Here is a 15,407-nt window from a genome sequence, read left to right as displayed (position 1 = left end):
CGCACACGCTCACACTCGCGCTCCTCCGGCCTTGCACTCGAGGCTCACGGCCCCTGGGACTTGATACTGAGCCGTCGAGCCCAGGCCGGCCCTCCACCTCCAGTAGCGCCAGGTCAGAAGTAAACCCCTGCGCAGTCACCTCCCAGAGGACGGTGTCGACCCCAGAACCTGGCGAGTGTTTGGGTTCAGCGTGGTGCAGCTTAAAGAACCCCGATTTAAAGAGGGCCCGTACGCACCCTGGCTTGCAGTCATGGAGCTGACCTCTGGGTGGCAAGGCTCACGAGGGTCCCCACTTCCGTTCCTACACAGCGCTGGTCGGGCACCCTGAGGCCCAGAGGTGGCAGTGCCATGCCCTACATCAGGCCTCCTTTCCCCAAACTGACTGTGTGGCCCCTGCAGGACATGTAACCTCGGGGCCAGGGACAGGATGGGTGGTGGTGGTCTGTGCCCAGGCACTGTCCACCATGGTGGTCAACTAGCTGCACGCGGCATGGGACGCCCAGGCCTGCTCATGCCCACCCACTTCCTCCAGGAAGACTTCCAGGGCCACAGGCTCTGGAAGAGCTCCTGGGGCTCTATTTTCCCCACAGACTGGGGGTTCCTCTAGGATCCTAGGAAGCTGAGCCCAGATGTTCAGGAAACAGAGACACTGGATAATTTGCCTTTAGACAGAATGCCATTGATTCACTTGAGCTACAGCTGGGCACAAGGCAGGAGGGGCGGGTGTGGTGGCCAGGGCAAGGCTCCCGCCCTCCCATGGGTGGCACCCAGTGCAGACGGTGTGGGTCCCTGTAAACAGGAACTGATCTGACCCTCCTTCCTGTTACTGGCTGAGCACACACAGCAGGGGGCTGCTGGTGGAAGGCCCCATCTTTAATAGCGGGGCGGGTGGAGGAAGGAAGGAGGCCGCTGTGTGGTGGGTGATGGGCTGCAGGGGGCTTCTGCTGGGCCTTCGAGATGCGTGGAGCTGAGTCGAGCTGCCGTTCAGTGGTCCAGGCGTGCGTTTACCCTGCACTGTGGTGACGACAAGCCTAGCGTGGTGCAGGTGAACACCCGCCTGGCATCTCGGGGCAGCAGGGGCCGCTGTCACACAGACCTGGTTGCTGGTCCTGCCACATGCCCCCAGGTTGCCCACTATCCACCTGGTCCTCAGCTTCCGTCCTGGGAAGTGGCAACTGCCTTCATCTTGCCCGTGGACATAAAGCCCTGGATCTAAGAAAAGTTCCACCCACAGAGATGCCCAGGTCAGAGAGGGGTCCGAGCAGCACACACGCACAGGGCCCCATCCCGTGCCAATGCCCGTTCAGATGCCAGATTGTGGGTTTTCTGTGGGACCAGGACATAGGGCATGGACAGTACCAGTTCCGAACCATGCGGTGGGGCAGGAGGGAAGTCTCCAGCTATCCCACTGGAAACTTGGGGTGTGGGACCTTGGGCGAGAGCCTGTGTCCTGGGGACCCCACAGACCCAAACCTGAAAGGGGGTCTGAGGGCAGAAGGAGGCTTCCTCCAGTGCCCGGGACAGACCTATCTTCAATCTGGGGCCCTGTGTGCAAACCACACGTGTCACCCCGGGCGCTCACCCAGCAAACCTCGCGTGAGCATTTTTGGATTCCTACCCAAGTCTATATTCTTTAAAATAAATAAAAAAGAGTTGCTTACATTTTGAGAACCCCAGAGACAGGCAAGGCAAGTCCTCCCAAGAGTCCCCAAGGAGGATGCAGAGTGACAAGCAAGGAAGGAACCCAGCGGCAGAGCACCCTCGGCTGCCCTTATCTGTCTGCCTGCCTCCTCCAGGCAGCGTGCCTGATTGCCCCACCCCGAGCACCCTGCAACAGATCTCCGACTCCCCCGGGCCAGGCCTTTGTCACCCGTGCGGTGTCGAGCTTCCCGGGGGCTCTGTCATGTCATCCAGGGCCCCTCGCAGGCACAGTGGTGGGGGTGGGGATGGGGCAGCCTCCCTGACGTCTGTCATTCCTGCAGGAGCTCCAGGTCTATAGCAGCCCTTGGTCACAGGCACAGGTGCGATCTGCACCCTCGAGACGAGGTGAGGGCATCGTCCGTCTACCCACGTGGCCACTTGAGCCCTGAGTCCTCCCGCCATCCCTTAGCCACACTCCTGGGCCTTCACAGACTAGCCTCCTGACCCTGGCCCTTCTGAGGCCCATGCTCCCAGCTGTGACCCGCATGACAGCCCCGCCCCACCTGGGGGCCCAGTGTCCACCGAGTGCCCCACAGCACCCAGTCCCTCCCCTTAGAGCCAGCCACCTTTTCTCCCCCACCTTCGCCCCCACGTGCAGACACAGCCTGGACCCTGCCATCACGCACACTGCCCACCCCTGAGGTGACCCAGCCATGTCGCCCTACAAGACATCCACTGCCACCCTCTTCCTCTCCCACGGGCCCCGCCCTATTCCCAGCACCTCACAGCAGCAAATAAGACAAACACGGTCCCCACCCCACAGAGCCTGCCGTCTCGGGGGAGACGGGATGACAAGAGAACAGGTTCATCAAGGAGGCAAGCGTGGGAGGAAAATGTGATGGCTGTGAGGTGGGCTCTGGGCAGAGCTGCGACGGCTCGAGGGGCACCTGGGCCGAGTCTCCACGGTCACGAGGTGACCAGCTTCTCGGGGCCCACCCAGCTGAGCCTCAGTTTACCCTTGGCCTATCGATGGCTTTCCAGACACCAACCTGCAAATGCTGCTCCCACCTTCCCTGAGCCCCTTGTACCCACCGACCCCAAGCTGCACCCTGGCGAGTGGCACCGCCAGCCCCTGACTCTGTCCCCCAGGCCCCTGCCTGCTTGTTGCAGGTGCCCGGACCAGGGCCCTGGACACGCCCTCCAAGACCCTCGGTCACAGCGAACACCCAGGCTGGGTGGCCCCTGGGCCCCCGCTCTGCCATCTGCAGACCCCTTTCCTTGCCCAGGCTGGTTTGCACCCCCGCCCTCCCCGCACGTGTCAGGCTGAGTCTCCCACGTCCAGACCCCACGGACTCCTCCCAGGCCTCCATCTCCAGCCCCCTCCTCTCTCTGGGCTCCACTCCCTCAGGTCCAGCTGCCCACCAGCCTCTCCACCCAGACAGCCCAGAAGCGCCTCCCAGTGTGTGTCCAATGCTGACCAATTCTCTGCCCTCTGCACTCCCCGTCCCCAGAAAAGGCACCGCTACCCTCAGTCCCCAGTCAGACCATGAAGGGCCTCGGTGGCCCCCTCCTTGCCCCTTGTCCCTCATAGCCCGTCACCAAATCCTGGGGTTCAGCTTCTCAGAAGCTTTGGGCATGCCCCCTCCTCCGCCTGGTGCAGGGAGGGCCCCAGCCTGGGTACCCCGGGGTCTGTGGTCACCTGGGTGATACCAGCATCCTGTCCAGAGCCCTCCCTCCCTGGGGCACTACCTGAGCCCTGCCTGGCTGCAGCCTGCGTCCACATCTGTAAGACGGATGTGTGCATGCACACGGCGTACTCACACTTGCTTAGCGGGGGAGCGAGTGTGACTGTACCACCCCGGACCACTAGAATTGCTGAGAGATGACACCAGAGGCAGGCACCGTGTGGAAGTGGGGGCCACCGGGCTGTTGGGAAACTCGGGGACTGCACAGCCCGGGGCTCAGCGGCTCTGCCCCCCCCCATCCCCCAGGTGCGGAGTTGGCTCCGAGGCCCCGGCATCTGGAAACAGACCCTTAGATGCACAGGGAGGGTGTGGAGGTCCTCCACGACCTAACTGACCAGTGCCACGCCCCCCAGACCGAGGCCACCCTTCGGGTTGGGGGTCTCCAAAAGTCCTGCTCAGATCGCAGCCTGGCAAGGCCACCTCACTCCCCCTGAGTCCCCATGAATTAAAGCAGGATCCGAAGCTAACCCAGCAGGCTGCGTGTGGTGGGCGGGTGTGTATGGTAGGTGGGTGGGTGCCCCGCTGTCCCCTCCTTGCCTGTGGGAATCCCAGAAGGGCCTTCCTGCCTCGCAGGGAACAGTGACGGGCTCATTCGGAGCAGAGCAGGGCCTCGATGGGTCCCCTCCTTCCTTCTACCGGGGGCCCCTCCGCCCACTCAGGGGAGGCCTGAGTCCTAGGGCAGGGTCCGTGGTGGGGGCGGGGGACACGGGCTGGGGCATGAGGGCCTTGTCTCCGAGGGTGGGTGGCACAGAAAGCGGCAGAAGGACCTGCGGGTGCCGACACCCTTCCCCCTCTGGGCCTCCCCATCTGGTGGAGGCGCGGGCGCAGATGGGTGGACGCGTGGGGATGGACGCGGAGACGCCGAGGGGCCGGGGAGACAACAGGCGTGTTACCTGTCCCAGAGTGAGGGCGAGGACCTGGCCAGTCGGCCCTGCAGGACACGGGGTTGCCCGAGGCACGAGGGCACCCAGGGGCTGCGCAGCCTGTGGGCGAAGAGGACAAGGCTGCTCAGGACCGGCGGGGTCCAGGCCAGGCCACCATGGGCGTTCATCAGAGAGGGGAGCCCGGCCCCCATCTGTGCAAGGGGCTGGGTGTGGGTGTGGGAGCCGGGCGAGGGCCCCAGCCTGAGCGCCTGCCCCCCTGGCTGGTCGGTCCCCAGAGCTCATCGATGGCACCGAGTCCCACCAGTGGCAAGGTGATCTGCCTGCAAGCCTCCATCTATCATCACAACCTCAGAGAGGGGTCCTGGGGGGTAGGGTCCCCAGCTCTGGGCTCCCTCAGAGACCTCGGGAGGCAGGGAGAATGGAGGGACAGTGTGACCTCCGTCCCCCACCTCTGCCAGGCGGCTGTGCTGGGCTGGTATGCATGACAGTCGTGGGCGGGGGGCCTGGAGTTTGTGGGACCTGGTGGACGTTAGGGGCCCAGGGCAGGGCCTGCTTCGCCTGAGACCTCTCCTCACCCCGCCCCTGCCTGTGGCCCATTGGGCTGGGTGGCGGGTGGGCAGCGTGTGCGAGGAGCCTGCGCCACGTCCGGGGTGCCCCCGCCCGGCCCCCTCCCTGCCGCCTACCCGGGACCCTCTGCAGCTTCGCTGGCCCAGGGAGAGGTGAGGAGAGAGGGTTTCTAAGCGCGTTAGACACGCGGGGCCAGGTGCGTTAGGAGAGGGCAGCACAATGCCGCATGAACCCAGCTGCGTACGACGCCCGGGGGACGCTGTGTTGCGCCCCCGCGAGGCGGGATTCGGGGTGATCTAACGTGTTTCTTTTATATTTTTCTGGTTTCGTCATAGTTCCAACAGTGAGGATGAAAAGTCAGAAAAAATGTTCTAAAAGGTTCAAATTTTGGTCCAAAAAAAGAGAAAGATCTTTAGCGTCGACAGGCCGAGGGCACAGCAGGGACGCCCTCGGCCTGGACCGGAGCCCCGCCACCCTCATCCCGCAAGCCGCGCTTTCCTCGTCAGGAAATAGGCCGCCCTGCCCGCAGGCCCCTGGCGGGCTCTGAGGTGGGCAGAGGCAGCCGGGGACAGCTTCCCGCTGGGCTTCCCTGGCCCCAGGCTGTCCAGCAAGGCCAGTGATCACCCTCGAGGGGCCTTGGGGCCTTGGGCCCGGGGACAGCCAGTACCGGTGTCACCCACGGCACACCAGGCCACATTCCTGCTCCTGCTGGTAGAAGCGCCTGGTGATTGCTGGGCAGACGACAGATAAAAGGTTGGCCGGGGCCACCGGGGCCTGAGCTGCCCTGAGTCATGGGGGCCTCGCTGACCCCGGGCCCCCTCGTGGATGTGGGTGTCCTCATATGGGAGACAGCTGCCACCTGGCCCTGCGTCTCAGGCATGTTTGGGCCCTGGGGTGCGGTGGCGGTTCAGGATGTTGGCAGACGTCTGATTCCTCCCCAGGGAGTAACTAGCTCAGGGACTGGGGGTGACCCCTAGACCAGCTTCGAGGGGCTCTGGGAACCAGCTGTAGGTCTTTGGGGGAGTGAGGGGAAAGCAGTGGACACCTAGCTAGTGCCAGGAGGGTCCCACCGCTCACCTCAGCCTGGGAGGCGGGCCATCATCGCCTGCATTGTACAGTTGGCTGTGCCCACCTGTGGCCACCTGTGGCCGCCCTCTGACCTGGCACACGCATCCTGGGCCACACCCTGACCGCCCCATGGGCCTGAGGCGGAATGACAGAATGACAGGATGTTTTGCTCTCAAGCGGGCCAGGTCCCCTCGTCCTCCCCCTGCTGAGAGGGACAACTGCCCTCTTCGTTCCCTTCCAAGTTCCCCCTAAATGTGGCCACACTCCCATCCACCCTCCAGGCCACTGTCCACACTGTTCCCGCCACCTGGAATGCCCTTGCCTCCTTCTCAGAGTCCCCAGACCCTCCTTTCTTGTGAGGCTTAGCTAAATGCCACCTCCTCCAGGAAGACTTTCTCGGTTCCTCCCGGCTGAAGGACCCTCTCTCCTCAGTCCTAGATTGCCTCTTGCTGCTCCTCCACCGAATGGCCACCTGGGCCCTGGCCTGGGCTGTCTGCCCTCCCTGTCCCCTTCGACGCCTGTGGTGCTGTGTTGGGCGTAGGGGAAGCAGGGTGCATGAGCTCAGGGCCTTGGGATGCGGAGGGGACCCTCCTCTGCTCCTCGGTGCTGACAGGGTGACTGGGGCAGAGGCCGCCCTGGCGGGGCGGCAGCTCCCAGCCCCGTGGGTGGGAGGCGGATGGAGGGGGCCTCGGCGGGGCTGAAGGTGCCACTGTCCCCAGCTCCTGGATGCCAAGAGCTGCCCCACAGTCAGGTGAGGGCCTGTGTGCCCATGGCACGCCCCACGGCCACAGCCATGCTCCAGCGATACCAAACTGCTTGTCATTCTTCACATGCTGCAGGCAGCTTCTCATCCTGATGACTTTGTCCCCGTGTCCCCTCTGCCAGGGCTGCACTGGCTCCCGTCCGTTCCAGGTTAACTCCTCCCCACCCAGGGCCTGGCTGGGAGACTCGACGCCCGACCGCCCCAGCCCGCCCTGGCGACGATCGATTACTGTTCTCTTGTCAGCGAGCATTACAGGGGCTGAGTCACCGTGCTGTTTATGGTTGAGTGACGATACCAGGGTCTTCAGCTCTACCCTCGTCCCTGCACTCCAGTGTCCCCCCAGCAGCCAGAGGGCACGTCACTAAACCCAGCCAGACCACGCCGCGCCTCCGGTTAAAATTCCGCATGACTCCGCACCGCAAGTCCCTGTCTCCTGGGACCCACTGTTGCCCTGCCTCGGCCCGTGCTGGCAGCCCTCACTCACTGCTGGCCCTCAGTCGCCCGGAGCCCCTCCCTTCCCACTCAGGGCCTCTGTCCTCGCTGGGCCTTGGGCTGGGACATTCCCTCCAGGCTCTTTGCAGGCCCTACCTCCTGAGACAGCCGGCTCTCCCCTGGGGCAACAAAGTGGTTACCTGCCTGGCCTTCCCAGGAGACTGGCCTTCCTCCGGACCCCGGGCTGGGTCCCTATAGAGCCGTCTCTGTCCCCTGCTGCACTCGGGGACCATTCCTGAGTCTCCCTGCAGAAGGCTTTGTGCCCCGTGCCTTCCGTGAAGGAAGACGACCCCTGGGCCCCTCCCCATGGAGACCCCCATGCGCCCACCTATGCCACGACTTTTCTCTCTGTCTCGGGAGAGTCTTTCTCTACTCTCCTTGACTTTGATCATTGTCTTGCTGATTCTGTCCTCGTAGTTCATCAGGAGCCCACTCTGGACTGTCCCTGAGGGGCAGGTGGGTGTGACTGGCCAACCCACACCCCCAGTGCTTTCCCGGGGCCCACCCTGCCCGAGGTGCTCGGCGGAACCTGCTCATCCAGTCTCAGACCGCCTTGTATGAGAGGTGTGCACCACCCCATTTTACAGACGAGGAAACTGAGGCTCATGGCCACCAAGGAACAGGGCCCCTATGACGGCGCATGGCCCGACAGGGGTTCAAGGCCAGGTCAACTGTTCTTCTGCACGTTGAGATGACAGACCTTAATGCAAGTTTTATACTTCTCATTGAACCGTCTCCCACACAGCGTGACCAGACAAGGCGCAGCCATGGCCTCCCTGTTGACCACGGCCAACCTGACAGAGTCACAGGCTGGAGCCAGGAGGTACAGGGTCAAGGTCAGGGTCAAGGGGAGGTGGGGCATGTGACCCCACAGGACGGCCCGTCCTGCTTCCTGTTGGGCCCTTGAGCTTCTCCCTGGAGGGCAACAGTGCTGGGTGCCCGGCTGGCTCTGCTCTGTGACTCAGATGTGACCAGCTGGCCCAAGACAGCCCCTGGGCTGACCTGCGCAGCAGCGTCACCAGCAACACCACATACAGAGACGGGGACCCCGGATGCTGCCACCACGGTCGCCAGGCTGCTGTGCAAAGTTCCTAGGGAAGGTCGTGCAGGTGTGCGCATACGCGTGCACGTGTGTGAGCAGTGTACTGGGGAGGGGACTGTTACGATGCTGACCTGGGCACCCACGGCCGGGAGGGGTTACCCGCTCCAGCCTGGATGACCTGATAGGGGTGCAGGGACTCCTCAAACTCAACGTCTGCCCGGGTCCTGCCCTCCCCCGGCCCGCTGACCAAGGTCGCCCAGTGGAGCCTTCCCCACCTCCCCCCTCGGCCCTGGGTGACACGGCCACTTTGCTGCTCCTTCCTGCCCGGACCCAGGAGATGAGAGACGCCATGGGAAACGCTTCATCTCGCCTCATCTAATCAGGCGTCTGTGGCTCTGCTCCCGTGGCCCCCTCCCTGCCAAGGCAGAACCACGTGCTGGGAGCTGGCGGCACTGTGGCCTGGCACGTCCTCAGCGGGTGGGCAGACCCGGGGTGCCCGGGGCTGGAGCAAAGCAAGGCAACCTGGGAAGGGGGACAGAGCAGCTGCAGTCACCCCTGGGCCTTTGCATACACTACTTCTCCTGCTCAGCACGTCCCCTCCCCTGCTCTTTGGTCCACTCTATTCGCCTCCTCCAGGAAGCCCTCCCTGACCTTCCACTTCGTCAGGAGCCCTTTTTGCCATCCCTGTCCCAGCCTCACAATGCAGGGAGTGCTCTTTGGGTGCCGCGGCTGTGTCCGCTCCTCCTCCTCGGGGTCCCAGCACCTGGCGCGGAGCCAAGCACATGGCAGGGCTGATGGTCATGTGCTGGAGGTGCCCACGGCCTCTGGGCAGCCCTGGTCAGAAAAGGCCATCTGGAGAAGGACTGGGGACTCTGGGCCCCAGAGAAGAACAGACACAAATAGCAGAGCTCTGGGGTCTGAGGAAGGCGGGCGGGGCCAGAGCGGCTGAGGACAGTGGGCCACAGACGCTGAGCATCTCTCAATGCGCACTCTCAGCTGGTCACGGCTCACTGCTGTCCACACTGGTCTCCGTCAGACTCGGACTGCAGACAACAATCCTGGGCCTGGGGGAGCCACATGACTTGAAGTGTCACATGCGAATCAGGGCAGGCCAAGCCCAGGCCTCCGGACCCCCAGCTTGGAGCTGTGTCAATTCCTTCCCGCCACAAGGGCTTGCGGAGATGAGATGGACAGGTGACACGCTGGTCTCTAGAGCCCAGGACTGGCAGGGGCACAAAACGTGGGGCCCCGGGACTGAGCCTGGCACACAGACATGCACAACCGACGCTCGGTGAAACCGTGAGGGGGGGCGGAAGGGGTGACACAGGGGACACTGCGTGCCCGGGGCTGGGAGAGGGAGTCAGACCCCAGCCCGGCCCCGCCCCAGGCCTCCTGGTTGCCCGCGTCGTGTCCGTGGATGCCGGACCTCCAGTCATCACACTTCTGACACCCCATTCCCGTTCCAGCTCACTCCGTCTGATGCCCCCTCGCTCCTCAACACTAGTAGCTGCTCAAAGCCCCTCACCCACTGTGTCCTCGTGGGCAGCCATGCCCTCAGATCGCCCCCCATCTCTCTCTCCATGGTACTGACACTGGGGCCAAACCCCTCCGCAGTCACCGTTCCGTGGACTTGCAGGGACCAGGAAACCACGTGGCCGCATCTCTGCTCATCCGACGGACGGACCCGGACGCTGCCTCCAGTCCTGTTCTGTTCCCTCCCTCACCTGACCTCACACCTTTTCTCCCAGCACCTCCTCCCCCACCCTCTCTCAGAGCCGATGACCGTGCTTCCTTTTCTGCCGAAGCCACCCAAAGGGAACTTCCACGGATGCCACTGCCGGGTCTACCCACCTACCAGCATCTGCCCGACACCAGGTGCCACCCGCCTGTTACTAGGCGAGCCGCCAGGCAGCCCCTCTGCCCGCTGCAGGCGTGGCTCCAGCCGGAGCGCGTGTCCCTCGAGTCCCCCTGTCGCCCGATCACTCCCTCCAGCAGATGTGAACGTGCGGTTCGTTTTCCATGGTGAGAACAGCCATCTCTTGACCCTCCAGGCCCTGCCCTGCTCCCTGGTCTGTGAAAATGTCTGTCCTCCTCCCCATCCTGCCAGGACCAGTGCCCACCTGGCTCCTGTCCCCTCCATGCCACTGGACCCGCTTTTGCTGGTGCTTTCTCAGCCCTCATGTGACCTGAGCCTTCAGGAGCCTGTGACACAGCCAACCCCTCTCTCCCTGCAGACACCCCCTCCCCTGGCTGCCCTTCTCAACCTCCTCTGTGGAGGGGGACCTCCTCTCACCAGCGGGGCCCCAGGATCAGGCCTCCAGCCTCTCCCCTTCCCTGGGTACACTCACCCTGTAGTGACCCCAGCCACAAACACCATCACTCTGCTGAGGACCCCAAAATTATGACTCCCCTAACTCCAGGCATGCCAACCCCTGCTGCCCCACTTCCACTAGGATGCCTGCTCACCCTTCCCAAACCCACGGCCTCCTCCGCCCCACCCTCCAGCAAGCTGAGTCCCCATCCTGTGCCTGGAGGCACCTTGACCCCTGGCTCAGCCTCTAGAATGCATCTTCCGGTTCTTCTAGTGACACCTGCGTTTTCTCACGGGACCGCTGCCCAGCCTCCTAACTGGCTCGTGCCTCTTGCCCTGGTCGGCTCTCAGCCTGAGGGGCCCTGGTGAAAGCCACGTCAGACCCATCCCCTCTGCCCAAAACCTGCCCCTGGCCTCACTCAGGTCAACCCCAGCGTGTTCACACCTGATGGGCCGGGGCCTCCCCATCCCTCCTGGACTGCACCTTCCACCTGCCCGCCCCCAGCCACGCCGAGCATGCTCCTGCCTCAGCCTTCAAACCTGCTGTCCCTGCCGCCTGGACCTCTGTCCCCAGGTATCCCCACGGCTGCTCTCCCGCTCCCTTATTCAACATTCGAGTGCAGCTTCCTCGGCGAGGCCTTCCCTGAGCATGGCACGCAGAAGGGCCCAAGAAACATTTGTTGAATGAATGAAAAACACGCAAGTGAGTGCATTTGACAGATGAGCAAACTGAGGCTCGGAGGGGGAAAGTGCCCACCCCAGGTCCACAGGCCGGAGGCCGACAGTCCACCCCAAACGCCCCTCGGCAGTGCCTTGGGAGTTTCCTGCCTCTGGGTTCTGGTGCTTTAGGGTTTGGTTTTGTCTGTCTGGCCGGGCCCAAAGGAGTTGCTTCCTGTTTCCTACAAAGACTAAACTCCTGAAAGGATCACGGGAGCCTGGAACTTGAACTTCAGGTCTACAGCCAGCAAGGGTTTAGTGTACGTGTGTCCCCAGATTTGCTGGGACATACGCTAAACAAGTATCCAGCTGTTTACCTGACATTTAAATTCATCCGGCACCCTGAGCAGGGAGCCAGAGGGGACCCCGTGGAGGAAGGCCTCCTGCACCTGCGCAGAGATGACCGGGCCGGTCACGGGGAGCGGGACTGTGGCCGGCCGTCCAGAAGGTGCAGCTTGGGACCAGGCCTGGAGTGGAGAACATCCTGCCCGGGGCCAGAGCGCATCCTGCGATGACTGTGGCCAGAGCCCAGGCTGGGGGGCGGGGGGAGCAGAAGGCCCTGAGCACGCAGTGGTGCTTCCCAGGGGAAGGGCTGGCGGCAGGCTGGGCTTGGGGCCATCCCCTGGGTGTTGAGCCAGGACCGGGGACCCCTAAGGCGGCTGCCTCAGGAGAGGTGAGGTGAGCCACCCAGTGGGCCCCAGAAAGCCCCCCTCAACCGCCTAGCTTTCAGGACGCCTTGAGCACCCTGGCCCAGCCCCCGCTCCTAGCACCCAGGTGGGCACTGCTGGTCATTACTCTCCTGGCCATCCGTCTCCCCCTCTGGACTGAGGGGCCTGGAGGGCAAGACTAGGCACACCTGGTCCTGGCCCCCTCCCCTGCCAGAGGCCATACCTGCCCTCTACCCCAGTGTTCGGGGTCGGGGAGTCGAGGGGAGGACAGGCAGACGGAATGACCACGGGGTCAGCCCCACAGCCAATAAGGAGCTGCCTGCATGGCTCCCAAATTAACCTCCCAGCACCTGCCAGCCCTGCTCTGGGCCCAGGTGAGAAGGGGCCGCCATCAACACTTTGATGATCAGGTTCATTACTGACCACCAAGGGACCCACGCTGGCTTCACTAATTTGACCACTGCACCAGCTGGCTCGCCGCTGCGAACAGACACGGGCACGCAGTAATTGGATCGGCGGGGGGGCCTGCTTTCTGGAATCCGGGGATCACAGAGGTGATCAGGACCGTGGGAGGATGACCGGTGACCCTGACTCGCGGGCCGTGGGGTGGCCGGCCCCAGCCCTGAGCTCCCTCGCATTCCACAGCCTCTGCAGGGTGCGCTGGGTGCCTGGCTGGTCCTGCCCCGCCCTCAGCCCCAGACCTACCCCGCACCTCCCACACCCACAGCAGACATCCCGAGGGCGAAAGCGAGTCTGTGAGGGAAGGCTTGTGGCCGTGACCGCGATGTCGGCAAGGCCGGCGGGCCGGAAGGAGGCACCGGGGCCAAGGGGGGAGGCGGCCCTCTGGGCCTCAGTTTCCCCCTCTGTAATCAAAGCCCAGAGAGGCACTTGCGACCATCACGACCTCCTCTGGAAGCTCCCGCTGAGCTCGCCCCCATCCCATCACCCGCTGCGTGCCATCTGCGTTGTTGCCATTGCATGGCCCCCGCAAGGCCCAGCGTCCAGGTGAAGGAATTGTGGCCCGGGGTGGGGTCAGAGCCTTTCTCGAGGGGTGGCAGCAACTCCATTAAGACAGACACTTTGGCGTTGCCCCTGACACTGGCGCCCCGATGGCCCACGAGCCCCAGAGCCTCAGTGGGCCTCTTGACGGACGGGGGACAGGAGTTGACTCCCCGCTTGTTGTGGGCACAGTGCCTGGTCCCGAGCATAGGCCCAGAGATCACGGTCAGGGGTGGGTCTCTGCCTGTGGTTAACGGGGTAACCCGCAACGCCGAGAAATAGGCACACAGCCCATCCTTGCCCTAAAACACCAGGACCAGCGATGTGCCCCCCTCAGCAAAAGTGTAGACAGTACAGGGGTGAGCAAAGCCGGCCCCCTGCCCTGACTCTGAAATTCTCTCACGGTCGGTCGTAAATCAGGCCAGGGCTGTGGGTCACGTGCCCTGCTCCACCTCATAGGTCCCCTCTTCCATAGTGGGAATGATATCACCTGCCCAATGGCTGGAGAAACGGCCTGGGCAACACGAGACTGCCTGAGGCAGGGCAGGCAGTTACTAGCCCACACACGCTAACCGTGTGCCAACCTCCACGTTAACGATTTAATTCTCAAAACACTTTCCAGTGTAGGTGATATTATTGTCATCCCCATTTTACAGATGCAGAAACTGAGGATCAGAGAGGTTCAGAAACTTGCCCAAGCCCACATTGCCAGTAAGTGTTAGAACTGGGATTCAAACCCAGGTCAATCTACCCTTTTAATCACATACTTCATCAGGGAGCCTTTGCAAAAGAGCGGGGACCCAGATGGGCTGTGGGGACAGAGAGAACCATCCACATGGAGGGTCCCTTTGTAATGCCTTGACTCCCAAAGGGAGAAATCAAAGTGAGGCAGTCATTCACACCTTAGTGAGAATTAGTCCACCAACCTTCTTCCACTAGGATCAGGTTTAGAGCGCCTTGAAGGCCGACACTTAGGGAGAGACTGGACCTGCTCAGGGTAGAGTGGAGGAGACAAGAGGTGGAAAGTTGAGGCCAAATCTCTCCACCAGAGTCTCTTGCAGCTCTCAGGGCCTCTCAGTGGATGATTAAAAAAAAAAAAAAAAGCAAAAACCACCCCCACCACTCTCTGAGGGCCGAGGGAGGGGCGGGGGGCACGAGTGCTCCCCAACACTCCCCTTCTTGCGGGGTAGAGTGGGGAAGAGCAGTCCTTCATCACCTTCTTCCTCACAGTTCGGTCTCAAAAGCATTTACTAAGCACGTACTATGTGCCCGTTCTAAGCACTGGGGATCGCCGGTGGGCTGCTGTTCTGGGCGAGACGGATACTGAAGACAAACCAATAAAACAGATTGTGAGTCAAGGAGGGGTCAGGGTGTTGGGGAAATCAAAGCGAGGAAAGGATGGTGGGGGAGGGGCTCTGACTGTAAGCAGAACGAGTGGCCGGGAAAGCTCCCCCCTCCTAATGACACTGAGAAAGATGTAAAAAGAGGGGAGTCAGGAGTCACGTGGCTGCCTGGGGAAGGACTTTTGGGCGGAAGGAAACGGTACGTGCAAAGGCCCTGTGGCAGGAGCCCGTCTGATATGTTTGCAGAATGTGAGGGGACCCGGCGTCTGGAGGGGAATGGTGGGCCAGGGGTGAGGAGGTCGGTGTGCTTTTACAGCCGTAAGAGGACCTGGTAACCATCTGTCCCTAGCTGTAGGACATTAGCCTGGCGTTTCCCCTCAGTCCCTCCAGCATCCAGGAAAAACGGTGTCTGGCATGGGCTGGACCACAACAAATCTGAATCATATGAACAACTCGAAGAGCATGGGCAAAAACATTTGGGTGTCTGCATGCAAAAACAAAGCAAAACAAAACAAAAACAGAGCCCACCCTGAAACCATACACAAAAATCAGTGTCGAGTGGAAAAAAGCCAATAACTTCACGACATCAGAAATTTCTTAAACAAGACGCAAAAACCTTGAACCGAAAAGCGAAAGTCTAAAACATTCAACAGAATTAAAAATAAGAACTTTTGTTCATCAGAGGACCATTTGAAGAGCGAGAAGCAAATGAGCAGTGGGAGGTGTATTTCATCCGGGTACCTGGAGGGGACTGTCTGAGCAGCTCCTAGAGATCAACAGGGCAGCTCGATGGACAGACGCGCACAGACCCCACAGAAGAGGAAATCCACATGGCCAGTAATCCGCAGGAATCCAGGCAGGTGCAAGAAACAGCACCTTGCTCGCCGCCCGAGCGTGCCAAGTGCCGGGAGGCTGTGGAGGTGCAGGAGCTCCAAGTGCTGCTGTGAGGGTGACAGGCAGAACACCCAGGAGAGTGGGGCCGCATCTTCTAAAGCTGGCTGGATGCATGCCCTGTGGCCCGGCGCTTCTGCTCTGGGGTACACGCCAGAAATGCAGAAACGTGTTTCCCAGATCACCTGGATGGGAGCTTCGCTCTCAGTGGTCCAGGCCGGAAGCTGCCCAGACATCCATCATCGAATAAATAGACTGAAGTAACTTCGCTCACAA

This window comes from Pteropus vampyrus, unplaced genomic scaffold, assembly GCF_000151845.1.
Source record: "Pteropus vampyrus isolate Shadow unplaced genomic scaffold, Pvam_2.0 Scaffold641, whole genome shotgun sequence".
Taxonomy (NCBI): Eukaryota; Metazoa; Chordata; class Mammalia; order Chiroptera; family Pteropodidae; genus Pteropus; species Pteropus vampyrus.
The sequence above is the reverse complement of the archived record's forward strand: the minus strand, read 5'-3'. Positions refer to the sequence as shown.